The sequence below is a fragment of the Halichoeres trimaculatus genome, unplaced genomic scaffold (assembly GCF_033239565.1).
Source record: "Halichoeres trimaculatus isolate MK-OKI-2021-1 unplaced genomic scaffold, fHalTri1.1 fHalTri1_scaffold_15, whole genome shotgun sequence".
NCBI lineage: Eukaryota > Metazoa > Chordata > Actinopteri > Labriformes > Labridae > Halichoeres > Halichoeres trimaculatus.
In genome coordinates this window covers 17,821,094-17,834,954 of record NW_027437193.1, presented here as the reverse complement: position 1 = coordinate 17,834,954, position 13,861 = coordinate 17,821,094, and the positions used below count along the sequence as shown (strand labels likewise).

Here is a 13,861-nt window from a genome sequence, read left to right as displayed (position 1 = left end):
GCAGAGATAAATACACACACACACATACACACACAGACCATCAGGTGTCATTTTTAATCAGCTGATAACTTCTTTGTGTTTACCCACTGCTTTGTGTTACAGAGAGGTGTCAAAACAGGGTCGACACATCTGAAACACTTAGCCAAAAACCACCCAGACACCACCCACCCACACACACACACACCCACACACACACACACACACACACACACACACACACACACACACACACACACACACACACACACACACACACACACACACACACACACACACACACACACACACACACACGCGTCACTCTTTCTCTTCAAGTAGCTGCCGTCTTGCCCGTCTCCCCCTGTGCATCAGTAATCAACCTTGATGCTCGCTGCTGTTGTGGCCATTGATTTTTCTGTTCCACATGTGGGTGAAAATTGCACTTTAAGTTACCCTGAGTGTTAAATTAATAATGAAACCGCAAGAGTGCCCTCTCCTGACTTTCAATTAACACCATCAGGATTAGAGGGGATGGACGGTGAGGGGGGGCTGAGAGAGAAAGGAGATAAAGGAGAGAGAAGGACTATCCATGACACCTATTCTCAAGGTTTGGGTTTCGATTGCCTCAGTGTCCTCTCATCGTGTGGCACCACAAACAAGAGATACCTCCACTGAAGCATAGTGTAAGTGTATAAAAAAATGGTTGAGAAAAACCCAAACTACTGTCAATTTTGCCAGTTTTTTGGTAGCAAGAGCGATCTTGGGGGGGTTGAAGGAAAAAAAGTGAAAACCAAACATAACATTACAATAAGTTAATAAGGCTGTGAATTATGTTTGACATTGTTTACAATGATGCAAACAACTAACATTACAGACATAAACAAACATAAGCTCATTATACCTCCTTTCATTCATCTCGTTCAACAAGGTCATGAGAGAGCAAGGTTTACTGATGTGAGGAGGGAAGACTGGAGGTCAACTTAGGCTGTATTCAGACCAGAAAAGTCCTTTGGTCCACTTGTTTGGTCCGGACCAAAAGCGGACTTTATTTTTTTCGTTTGGTGCGGTTCGTATTCAGTTTGTACTTTTTGAAAGTGGACTATATTCTGTAAACACGTCCACGTGTGACGATCGATGCTCTCATTGGACAGCACTGACAAAGGCGGCACACAGAATACGGACCCGGAAATGGAGGTAAACATGTGTTTGTGCTCTTATTAGAGCTGCAAAATTATTCCCAGTTTCAGTTCAGTTCAGTTTCAGTTTCTCAGAGCAGCTCCTTCAAAGCAGGCTTAACAACACCGTTTACAATTTTGGAACGGCAAAGACGAATGTGCGCAGCAAGGAGACGCTATGCTCTGCGTGTCCTGACCCACAACATGCTAGCAACAGCATGGCTAAACAGAAGACATAGGATCAGGTATGAACCATAGACGGTTAGGTTACAGTGGCCTTATAGGCCCAAAAGGCGCATGTATCCTGTAGTTAGTTCGGATGGACCTTGGTTTGTATTCAGACCTGCACCAGAGAACCGCGAACCGCACCAGAGTTCGTTTGTAACAAACAGGGACCACCTCAAAAAGTGGGTCTCGGTCCGGTTGTTTGGTCCGCACCAGGGTTCGTTTGTGTCTATTCATACCTGCATGAAAAGTCCGCACCAGCGTGGGAAACGAACCCCGGTCCGTTTAAAGTGGACCAAACAGTCCAGGTCTGAATACGCCCTTAAAGAAAAGAGATACTTTAGCTCGGCTGATGAAGTCAAACTGCTATTGTTTTAAGGTTTCAGAACACAAATTGCGCCAAAGTTTGTTCCTTATGTGGCTGTGTAGCTGCAAAAACACAAATACACAGCAGGTGGTTGTGTGTCACACTATATGTCAAGTTCATGGGCATGATGATGCTTCAGTGTCTGATGAGTGTGGAATATGGTGGGGGTATGAAGTCATTTAGACCCAAAGCCTCAATATCCTGCCACAGGGGAGGATTGAGTACGAAAAGGTAAGAGCAGGAACTAAAAATGTGCAGAAAAAAAGTAGGTGTCCAGGACAGAACACATGTTTCAATACCTGTCATAGTTTTCTCAGATCAGCTGAAGTTGACCTTGTGAAAACTTGCTGTTTGTGAAATGAGGAACCTCCTGTTTCCTCCTTTAGGGCTGTCCAGTCCCAGAGACACGTGTCTTCAGGAAGACAAAGACAGATAAACTACAGATAAACAACACACCAAGCCACAGTACACAGGTGCCTACTGCCAGCTGGTCCTATTACACCCCCCCACACACACACACACACACACACACCCACACCCACACACACACACACACACACACACACACACACACACACACACACACACACACACACACACACACACACACACACACACACACACACACCACCTATCATTTACACACAGCCAGTTCTTTCTGACCCTGATTTCCCGTCTCTCCGTCAAAGGAAACACCTGCCTGATAGAGCTCTGTGAGGAAAGTAGTGGCATCCAGAAGTCTGTTAAAACAATTATGAGAGTGTGTGTGTGTGTGTGTGTATTATAGGAACTCTGAACTACTGCAACAATGCTGTCAGAGTTTTAGTCCAGTGATACTGAGACAAACAAGCTCAGAGTATCTGTTTGTGTACAGATTGAAGTCTAACGTCTTTACATCCTGATCAGCTCTCTCTGAACTCTCCATCTGATGAGCTCACTGCTTTGTTGTGAGCCTGTGTTTTGTTGATTGCGTCACTCTGTTATAAAAAGTATGCGGAGACAACAGTCATTGTTTCTGAAGGAGCAACTCAGAGTAATGACGTTATCTTGGCTGGACTTGGAAAACATTTGTTTGAGTTACAGCGTGGTAGCCAAGTCAACACACCTCGAGCCCAAGTCAAGTCTTGAGTCTCTGGAGGAAAATCCACACCCAGTCTAATTCTCAATCAACTGAGGGAAGGCAGCTGTTTCACTCACACTCTCTAAACCTCGACTGACTAAAGGTGTCCAATAAGCCTTAAAATACCAGCAGCCCCCCTAACGTTTCTCAGACTTTAGGCTAAATAATCACCTCAAGTCACTGAAGGGGTTCATGTTACCTTTAGCTCTCATATTATGTAGTCAAAGTGACTCGCTGTACTTCTCTTACGGGATCATGGACAGATGTTTGAGAAGGATTCATTCAGCTGAAAGTCGTCTCTTAACAGGCTCATTATTTGAGCCAAAACTAGAAACGATATCTGGCGTTGCACATGTGGACACCTGTCTTCACCATCTATGGCAGGGATGTCCAACTCATGCCATGGAGGGCCAAGAGGCTGCAGGTTTTCTTTCCAACCAAAAACTCCACCAGCTGATTTCACTGATTACCCCACCTTCAAGCAGAGAGCAGGGACTAATCAGTGAAATCATCTGGTGGAGTTTTTGATCTGAACTCACTGGCTTTCCCCTCACAGTGCTGCCTGACCTCTTCTTTGCCATTTCTTTCCATTGGAGTACAACTGGCACTTTCCATGTTTGGTCAATCTGGCAATCATCCTGTCAACAAATTAATATTGGCCATTTATTTCCCCTTCTCCATCTATCAAAGTGTGCAGGCTCAACATGACCTCCGACCAATCTGGGGTGGCAGGGTAAAGAGAGCAGCAGCTTTCAACTATAGTTGACGAGCTCTGGTGATGATGGCTGCTAATTAGCTAGTTGTTCTAACCCCACATCCTATTCTTCACTTAATTATTGTAATTTAGTTGCAAAATTTAAAAAAAAGGCTTTATTGCCGTTTCATATTGGTACCCACATTGCACAGTAGCAACAAACAAGAATCAGGAGGTTGTGTATGATTTACAGTGAAAGTTATAATAACCATGTTACAGGACAGGTCAATTTGCACCATTTACAAGGGAAAGTATGGGATACATTTAATACAGTCTGACCAGATCCCACATTTCTCTCCACCAGAAAAGAAATAGACAAAACAGTTGAAACAACCATCAAAGAGAGAGTTTTTAGGATATCATCTGATCCCATGTCCTGCTCCTCCAAATACAGGAAAAAGTTTGTTTAGGTTTGTTTCATATTTATTGGTGTACCTGATTCTTCTCAGACAGTTTAGTCTATCATAGTGATGGCAGGAAAACACACCACACACTGTCAACACACCCCTATTCTGCTATTTATCCAGGTGCTTCCTGTATTTCTTTTATTTTGGAAGTTTACCTGAGTGTCGTGATGTTTTCAGGAAGTGCTGTGATGTGATGAGTTATTGTGATACTGCAGGTGTCGGAACAGTAAGAGTTCAGCACGCCTGCACACACTCACTCATACACACACATACACACACAGTGCCAGATGCAACGTGTGTGTCTGTTGTTCTCTTGATGTACTCCACAACTCAGTGTGCTCAGATCATCCTGGCTAATAACTTCCTGTTTCCTGTTTCTGACTCCACTACTTCCTGCACGCAGAGCCTGCCTTTAGGATTCAGGCTGAAAAAAAAGAAACACAGCTTAAGAGGTCAGACTGCATCAGGAGCATGTTTTAGTCTTGTGCAATAAATTCCCCCTCTTCAAATCTCAGCAGCTGAACCAGTGAGTCTGAATACATTTTTTATATATCAGTATCTACCCGATATACCTATTATTGATATCTATATATTGATAGATCCAACAATACCAGTTAGCAATAACTTTGGTTCTTTTCTGAGTTATTTTTATTTTTAACTCTTTGGTCCCCGCCTTCACTCACCCACTTCTCCACCCACACTCACCCTCTTTCCCAGCACTGTTTCTCAGCCTCATTCAGCTTGTTAACAGCTCACTGCAGTCATAGGAAATAGCCCAACGGTGAGCTAATGTCAGGTTCCTGTTTGACACATTCATACAATGTTTTGACTCTGGTCAAGGTGAAACCCGTAAACACAGGCAGACGGGGGCAGGACGCGAACACTAGGGGTTAACTAGAGGCTGCGCTGTGTGTCACAGAGGCTCAAAAAAACATCCAGACTATGACGCGTGTTAGAAATTCAATTGACGGCAGCGAACGACTGTCACTTCCTTATTCTGTGAGCTACTTTCCTGTCTCTTTTTTTCTCTGTAAGCCATAAAGTGGAAATATCATCTGAAAGGGTTTTATAGAGAACAACAAAGGAAGTATGTCAGAGGCATCATTAGAAATTTTATGGGTATAATACTCATCTTTGACCACATAATCTAATTGGACAAGAGGCATCTATTGTGTGCTGATGTATGTAACATCACATGAACTTTTTTTCTCTCTGTTTTACCCAAGGTCTCTGGAGCACTGTTAATTTATGATACAACAGGCAGTCTTTGTTCAGACTGAGCAAACTGGTAACTCTAAATCACACAGGCCACCCCAAAGCAGCTGTTAACAGGCTCTAATTTCACCAGTTACATGATAAATATTAACACAGAGATTAACAGTGCTGTGAAAAAGTCTTCCCCAGTCTGTCACCTTAGATTGAATCTGATTTCCAGTACATGGCATACTCACCAATTAATCTGCTTCATTACATGACAAAAAAATTAGTGTTTTGTTGAATGTTGCTTATTTCTGTTAGAGTCGTCACCGAGATTGGAGTCAAATGTGTTCGCTACATGTCCCACTCTGCTGTCTGTTGCTCACTGCTGCTTGCTCTCACACATCATTCACTAATGAGTGAGTGACATCTGCTGGGGGCCCCAGTGACAGAGCACCATCACCCTGCCTGACACTGAGGACACAAGTCTATTCATCCATCCATCCATCCATCCATCTACTGCAGCTACACATTAGAAAATGTAAAGGCTGTTAGGTCATCAGACAGCGCTCTTCAGGACTAAAAATAAATGCTACGTACTGTATTGCTGGTAAAAAAAAAAAAAAAAATCATTATGTGCGTGATTGGTTTGACAACAGGAGCTTCATTGAGCTGGTTCTGCATATTCCTACGACCTACTTTGAGGCGTGTGTGTAACCCGGCTCGCTCGTAAAGTCGCCGTGCTTCTGCTTGCATCAGCACTCGACCTCATAACACTTTGTGAGCAGTGGATTATGAGCTTCTTCCACACAGTAACACTCCCACTGCTGTCCTGACACCTGATAACTTCACTTTCTCCTCCTTTCACTCCACTTGATGGAAGACACCAATTTAGATCATTTACTGTAAAACAGTCCAAATTTTCAACAGTTTATCATGCCATTATGTACTTTCTAGAGACATATGGTGTCATACTTCTAGACAGTGTAGACAGTCTTGAAATTTAATGTCAAAATGGGGGTTCTGCACTAGTTTGTATAAACTCAAGTCAGGACTAATAAAACTTTTAAATAACTTTTAAATAACTTTCAGATTATTATTAGCAATAACCCAAAAACTGCAAATTAAGGGGGTTTAGCAGCAGGAAATACACTGAAGAATCTGTGCAATGAACTAGGCCCTCTTTATTCAGGAGGGCTCATGATGATCCTTTTTGGTCTCTGCGGTAAAAGTTTCAGTGTTTGTTGATCATTTAGTTTGAGTTGTGATTAATTAAATGTGACAAAACTACATTTTTACCTCAACAATCAAAATTTGTATGAATAACTCACTCTACCGACTCGATCTCTTCTTTATCACTAAAAATAAAGGCCTGTTGAGGAACAGTAACTTCTAAACTTAATAACCTTAAGACCGTGTCGTGATAATTTTGTGTGAATTGATTTTTATCACCAAGCCTGTATGAAAATGCAAGACAAAAAATGAGACAATCTGTTAAACTATCAGCATTATTTCTGGAATGCAGAGTATAAGCAGCGCTGAAAACGCAAGAGACAGCAAGACAATGGTTACTGGCTACTAATGTCTACTGCAAGTTAGGTCTGGGATGTTGTGCTATTCTTACGATTAGATTCTATTACAATTTTTGGGTTGCTGATTCGATTCAAATTGCAATTATTAGATATTTACAATTTTTGTGATTTTTAGTTTGCTTTCTTTACACCAGACCATGTGAAAAACTTACATGATGATGATAATGTCTACAGACTATATCAGGAGCCAAATTTTCCCATAAAATGCACATCACGTGAGTCAGAGAGAAACATTTCACCCTCCGCTGGAGAAAAGTGGTAATTTTTTTCCAATCCAGTTTATATACAAAGACTAAAATGAAGATTTTGAATTTGAACAAAAAAAAAATACATTCTTCTACTAAAAATCCCAATTTTGATATTGTCAAACAAGAAATCTTGATATATCAATTTTCGATTTTTTTCTCCCACCCCCACTGAAAGTGATAAAGTTGTATTTAAGAAGCAGCAAAGGGCAGGATAGACTCCAAGGATTTGCAGTACTGTCAGTGGAGCACAAGACTTCACAGGTTTGTCATAGACTTTTCTGACACCAAGACCCACGGAGCAAACTTTTTAAAGCAGGTTTCTCTTTGTTACGGAGTGGGATAGCCATTAATGAAGGCTACCGTCCTTGACGCATCAGTAACATTCTCTACTCCCAGTCTTTTTCCTCTTCTATTCTACTTCAAAGTTATTGAAAAAAAATCCCAAACCTAAATTATAAAACAAAACAAGGGTTTGTGTTAAATAAACCCTCCAGTGGTTGTTTAAACTGACTCAGTACATGACAGCTGTGTGAAAGTGTAACTATGGATGGAAATGCACAGAAATTGCAGTCTACGACCAACAGCTCCAACAAGTTAGCCCAGGACTCAGCTGAATAAATCCTAAAATGCAAAACAGGCGAGAGGCTGACAAAGAAAATGAGGCGGCTGGAGGAGAGGTGATTGGGGAGGGCTTGTTTTGCCTCCCTGGTCCTCCCTCCTGACATACACGCTGAACACAAATATCATTCATTAACAGTAATGTGCCATCTTAACGCTGATGGATGGAGCACAGGCCCACAACCACACACACACACGCACACACCAATAAAACATACAGAGACAATTTAAAACGGACCTGCTGGGGAGCCAGGATGGCTGACTATCAGTCACACACACACACGTATGCATATACACCGTACAAGCAGGAACAGATAAAGTCTCACACACACAAACACACACAAAGCGTGAAGCTCAGGTGTCAGGCTAGCATGCTGTAAATGAAGACATTTCCTACAGCTGGCAACCTTTGATGGCCCTATGATTCCTCTGCCGCTCAGCAGCACTCCTCAGAGTCAAGGAGAGATGAGAGACAGAGGAGAAAGTGACCCGCATAGAGAGAGAAACACACACAGTAAGCCTCAAGGAGACAGTTTTTTTTAACCATAACTACAGAAGAAGACGGAAACATCAAGGTGTGTTCATGCTTTAAAGCTATATCTGTGCTTTGATTCATTTCTCTGACGTTAGAACCCATCTTTGAGCCAAACAACCATTCATTATGTAGACTGTGTCTTCATTGGACTCTGTGCTGAACAGTAGATCTGTCAGCTGCCCTTACAGCTCAGTTTAAGACACTGGAGCCTGCTTAAAGCACCACACAGGTGAATTTCAACATGTCTGGAGAGCACAAAACTTAAGACTGATGGTTAATGGCTGATCAATCAACAGCAGAGAGAGAATAACTACAAAAGCTGAGTAAAAATGAAATCAATCAAACTGAGGAAAACCACAAACTGTGAAACAGTTTCAGCTTTAGCTCTGATACGGAGCTGTACCTGTAGAACTGCAGAGGACCGTATACAGGAGCTGCTAATGTTGATAGGTGCTAATCAGTGGCTGCTGCTGGTCAGTCAAGGAGGGTATAAGCTCATTTTTTTCCGGCCTACATCATAAATTTGTTTATTTATTTAAACCTAAATTATACCCTTCGTGTCAGCTTGCTAGCAGCTGGAACTGCTACGTGAGACTACAACAGGCTGTAAGTGTGAGTGACAGGGGGAGAAGCTCCACAGCTGTAGCTGTAGCTGCTTATTGGTGAAAAGAGAGAAGATCTTTAAACTCAACGCTCATCGTTTTTAAGAAAAGTAAACTTGCTGGGGATCGATAAAGCCTCCAGATCAGTCCAGAACAACTTACTGTAAAACTCAGAAGATGCTCTGGTGGAGGGTTATACTTCAAGATCACGGACTGGCTCATTTCACTGTCAGACAAAATGGGATTCGGCCTCAGACAGATCATCCAATCGTCATGCAGAAGCCCAGCATCCAGGCCAGCCCACTGCCTCATAGACCTCCAGAGACGCTGAGCATCTGTTGGGCTGGACAAAGCCCAGCATTTATCCAATGACCGTCCAGTTTCTACAGTGTAACAACCCACTCTAAGCTTCCCCGCTGAAGTCAGAAGACGCTCAGCGTCCGACTGTGTTAAAGCGCTGAGACGCTGCAGGGATGAATGAGAAGGAGGTCGAGCTAGTTCCCTGTGATAGCTGATTCTGAACAAAATATGAAGGAATTCTAGCGAATATTCTGTTAATGAAATGTACACACAGCGGTACATATCACCACTTTTTTGGGGACATTTTAGGGGAAGCTGAGCTTCCCTTGCAGTCTTAGAGCAATCGCCACTGGTGCTAATAACCGTCACAACAAATGGATGGTTATAAATAAATAATCTTTTAAGCAAGAAAATCACCTCCTGATTGCTACAGAGTGTGAGCTTGATTATCCAACATTTTATGTCTATTTAGCAAGATAATGTAAAACCAGTAGTTATTTCTGACAAATAGGATCCCTTCACACTGATTGCACACAAAGGCCCTGGAGACCTGGTGTCACATGTGGTGTAGAAATTAATGTCCCCAAGACAAAAGAATTAGTTACAGAAACAAGATCTAAAAACAGAGATAGAAAGCACAGAGCAATTTAGCACACAGTTCACAACTTCTATTCTTCAAGTTTGAGCCTCTGAGCTCAGGGGAGATGGATAGAGTCCTTCTGGCAACTGAAAATTATGTTTTTGAAGTCCTTTGTCCAAAATGTGATACACATCCTTAGCCTTGCAAAATGGCTGATCAGATCTATTCCCTGTCTTGAAAGAAACTGCTTTTAATTTGTCATTTTGCTGTTCATTTTGTTATTTGGACTGCATAAATGTTTTTTGTGCTCACTATGTATCTGGAGAGCTTAAGGCAAATTTCTACCTTTGTGGACAATGACGATTTAATCTTTTCTAGGATACATTTACAAACCCCAAAGGAAGACAGCTGTTAAAGTCAGAAATGTTACCTTGGTAAATATTTTGACCAAAATATTTGGACAAATTGCAAATCAGCAGAGGACAAACAACACAGAGCTGCACAAAACAGAACAAGGAGGCTCAATGCCTTAGTTTCTAAACAGTGACAAACTCAAAGCACTGATATAGGCATAAAAGATCCCAACCAACAAAAATCACATATGACACCATGATATATTACACTACAATGATCACAACAAAATATGGACCAAAACCCAAGTTTAGGTCCACAACAAAGCCACATAGCTGATAAAAGCATGACACAGGAAGGAAGCAGATAAATGAAGGCCAAAAGCTGGAAGTAGCCCCTTTGCTAAGCCCAAAACAAACTAACAGCAACAGTGAGAGGTCTATTAATGTGTTAAAAGGTTTTGCCTAAATATGCAGGACATGACATGAAGTAGCTGTGCTGCTTCTCCAGTAAAGAAATTTAATGATTTTTTAATATTGTATTCCAGTAAGTTCACGGTTTAAATTCACCAAGGCTACCTAAAACCACAGAGGGCTTAGCAAACAGGTTGAGTTTAACTTTGGAAACTCTTCCTTCAGAGCGCAGTGAGGAGTGGGATAAGCGTTTTTTTCTTTTACCTTTTCCTTCAGGGTGTTGAAGTTTTCTGGCACTATGTCTTCCAGGTTCTCCCAAACTTTATCTCCGTTATCCTCCTCCACCGACTTCCAGAGACTGTTGGTTTCTATTCAGGTGATTTTACACGCACATTGTCGCCACATACACAAAATTCCTCCTTGAGAGTTATCGTCGTAGTCTTTCCAAAATACGCAAAGGTAACACGAGAAGACGCGCAGACTTTCTGGGTGTGTTTTCAGACAAATGTTGATTTTTCTAGTTGCTCTAAAGTGACTTCTTCCCTTCAAACCTTCCCTCCAGAGAGCTCCGCAGCTGCGTCACGCTGCTAATTAGGGAGGTCTGCATCACCTGGCGCATCTCTGATGTCACTCCGTTCAGCAGGTGAGTAGTTCAGGGTGAAACTGTTTTGTAGTATGTCTGTAATGTTCATGAATCCTGGTTATGCTGATCCACCAACTCCAGCCTCATCAAGCAGCGCAGACATAACCATCACTCTTCATTTTATGTATCATACCAGTTCAGATTTCTTCTGCTCAGCGGACAGTCCAGCTCCAGTGTCCACCTTTACCACAAAATTGATCCAAGAAATTGTTTTCAGCAGAGAAAAACTCTGATTTGTCTTCTCACTGCTAAACTTTGTTGGCTGGTATAGTGCTGCCATAGACTTCTGTGTGCCGTGAACCTTTCTTTTTTCTTTTTTCCTGTTGTTGTTGAAGTCTCTTCAAGACGTTGTGATTAATAATTGGGTAAATTTTATTTTACTTAAATGTCACGTCTCTTTTCAGTCATCTGCAGAGGAAACTGATGAAAAATAAATTCATGAATAAATTACAATTTGTCTGCCTTTAGCAGAAATATGCTGATGAGCTTAGCGGTCAGTTTTACCACTTTTCATAATATTTTTTGTCAATTTGATCCTAGCTCAAACATCCAATCACCTGCCAGCTATTTAGATATTTATAATAATAAGAATAATAATGGTGAGAGGGGAGAGAGAGAGATTGAAATGATGATATTAGGAGAGAGATGGTTAAAATTGATGGCTGCTGTCACTGTTATACTGCTATGACACCTCAATGTGCAATAGTCATTCGTGTGTGTGTGTGTGTGTGTGTGTGTGTGTGTGTGTGTGTGTGTGTGTGTGTGTGTGTGTGTGTGTGTGTGTGTGTGTGTGTGTTTATAAGAATTGATGCTGAGGGCTGACCTTCTCTGCCCCTCTCATTTCCATTCAGCCATTTTAGTCCTTCTCAGAGTCGGCGGAGCCATTGTGGCTCAACCAGGGAGCAGTTTGTCCTCATTAGAACTGTTCTGAATGAATCTGAAGAACAAAGCATGCTGGGTATAAATTTTGAGATGGAACAGTTTAGAAATGGAGCGAACAGAGATGGGGGGAGAGGGATGGAAGAGAGCGGAAAGGAGAGAAACGAAAATGGGATGATGAAGAGAAAAGAGGAGATGGGAAGAGAAGATGGGAGAAGGGAAAAATGAGGAAAGGGAGGGAGAGGACGAGAGAGATGAAAAAGTGGTTAAGCAAAAGAAAAGAGGGAAAGACAACAGATGTGAAAGGAAAAAAAACAAAAAGAGAAATGAGAGACAGGCAAGAAAAGAAAAAATTAAAGAAAAAGAAAAAAAAACTGAAAGCAAATTAAACTTTCACCACAGAGGAGGGAGGTTACACAGAGGTTAAAGTGGATTAAAATGGAAATAAGAGAAGACCGGTAAAAAAGTAAAAAATAAAACAATAAAAAATCCAGAAAAAGAGAGCAGAGGTGTGCTTGTGGGGGGAGCAAGAAAATGACAGAAAGTACAAAGGCGAAGCAAAAAAAGAGTAAAAAACATGATAGAGAGTAATTAAAAACAAGGAATACAAGTGATTTGAAGAAACAAAGTGAGCAAAAATGAGCATCAGAGGAAAAAGGAGTAGAAGAAAAAGAAAAAAGAAAATAAAAAATATGTTTAAGTTAAAGAAAGACAATGAAAAATGAAGTGCAAGAAAAGAGAAAAAGGCAAAGATAAAACAGAAAAGAAAAGATAAGAAAATAGAAACAGAGCAAAGCATGGTCAAAAAAAGAGAAGATAAAAGAAATTCAGAAAAATACACAAAAAAGAGATAAGAAAAAGAAGATTGAAGCATTTCAGAAAGAATAAAATAAATAAAAAATAAATGACAGAATACGAGAAAAGAAGAAAAGAATTTAAAGAGGAGTAAAGATATTTGCTTGTCATCAATCATCGCATAGATAATTAGTGTTTGCGTTTTTGATACGCGTGCCTGATGCACAAATTAAAAATTAACAAGCCTGTGATTTATGATGAGAGGATGAGGATGCTAATAAAGAAATCCTTCCAGTCGTTTCCAGCAGGCTTGTACTTTGTAAAGTACTAAAGATGAGACGTGCTTCTGTAATGTGTGTTGGATCAGTAGAGCTGCTGATATGTGAGCTACAATGAGCATTATCATACGGAGCAAATGTCCTGAAATATACGCGCATGCTGCCATGGTGGCGTTATGGTTATGGATTAGGCACATTTCATAAGTGCGGGATTGTGCTGTGAGCCAGGCAGAGATGTATCGGCCATATAAAAACTGAATCTGTGATGTAGTTAATCATTTATTCAGCTAGCTTCTTCATCCTTTAACACCTAGCAGCTATGCAGGACCATATTTTTCCACGCCAAGCTGCCCCCTTCCTCTTTTCTTCTCCTTCTCTCTCCTCCTCTTTCAGCCGTCTCTTTGTTGTTCAGTTTGATTTTACTCCTAGTCGTCTTCACTGCACAGATTTCTCCTCTCCTTTGCCGTCACACTCCTTTGTCTCTCCGTCTTCTCTGAGCTGTTTCATGTACAGACAGGTAACAATCAGGCTTTTACTGTGAGCAGTCATGTAGAATGAGACCGCATCCTCAATACACCTGTCACAGGTTGTTTTACAGTGTTGGAGACAGAAACAGAGCTGTACACTCTCAGCACAGTGGAGAGTGGTCAGAGACAAATGGTGACAGATTGATCCAGTGAGAGTCCAGTCTGTGTCTCCTCAAACCACTTGTGAGAGGGATTCAGGTGTGTGTCACACTCCAGGAGGTTTTTGTGTCCCCTGATGAAAATGGATGACAGCAAAGTCCTACAGGTACTAAACAA

General features: G+C 41.4%; 1 protein-coding gene across 1 annotated transcript in view; it reads right to left on the bottom strand.

The window, feature by feature from the left end:
* LOC141804257 (E3 ubiquitin-protein ligase Rnf220-like) overlaps positions 1-11,074 on the bottom strand; it is a 167,193-nt gene extending 156,119 nt beyond the window's left edge. The window contains exon 1 of the mRNA XM_074688600.1: positions 10,728-11,074. The gene's annotated coding sequence lies outside the window, so the exon portion shown is untranslated. The remainder of the gene's footprint in view (positions 1-10,727) is intronic.
* Positions 11,075-13,861: the final 2,787 nt, after the last annotated feature.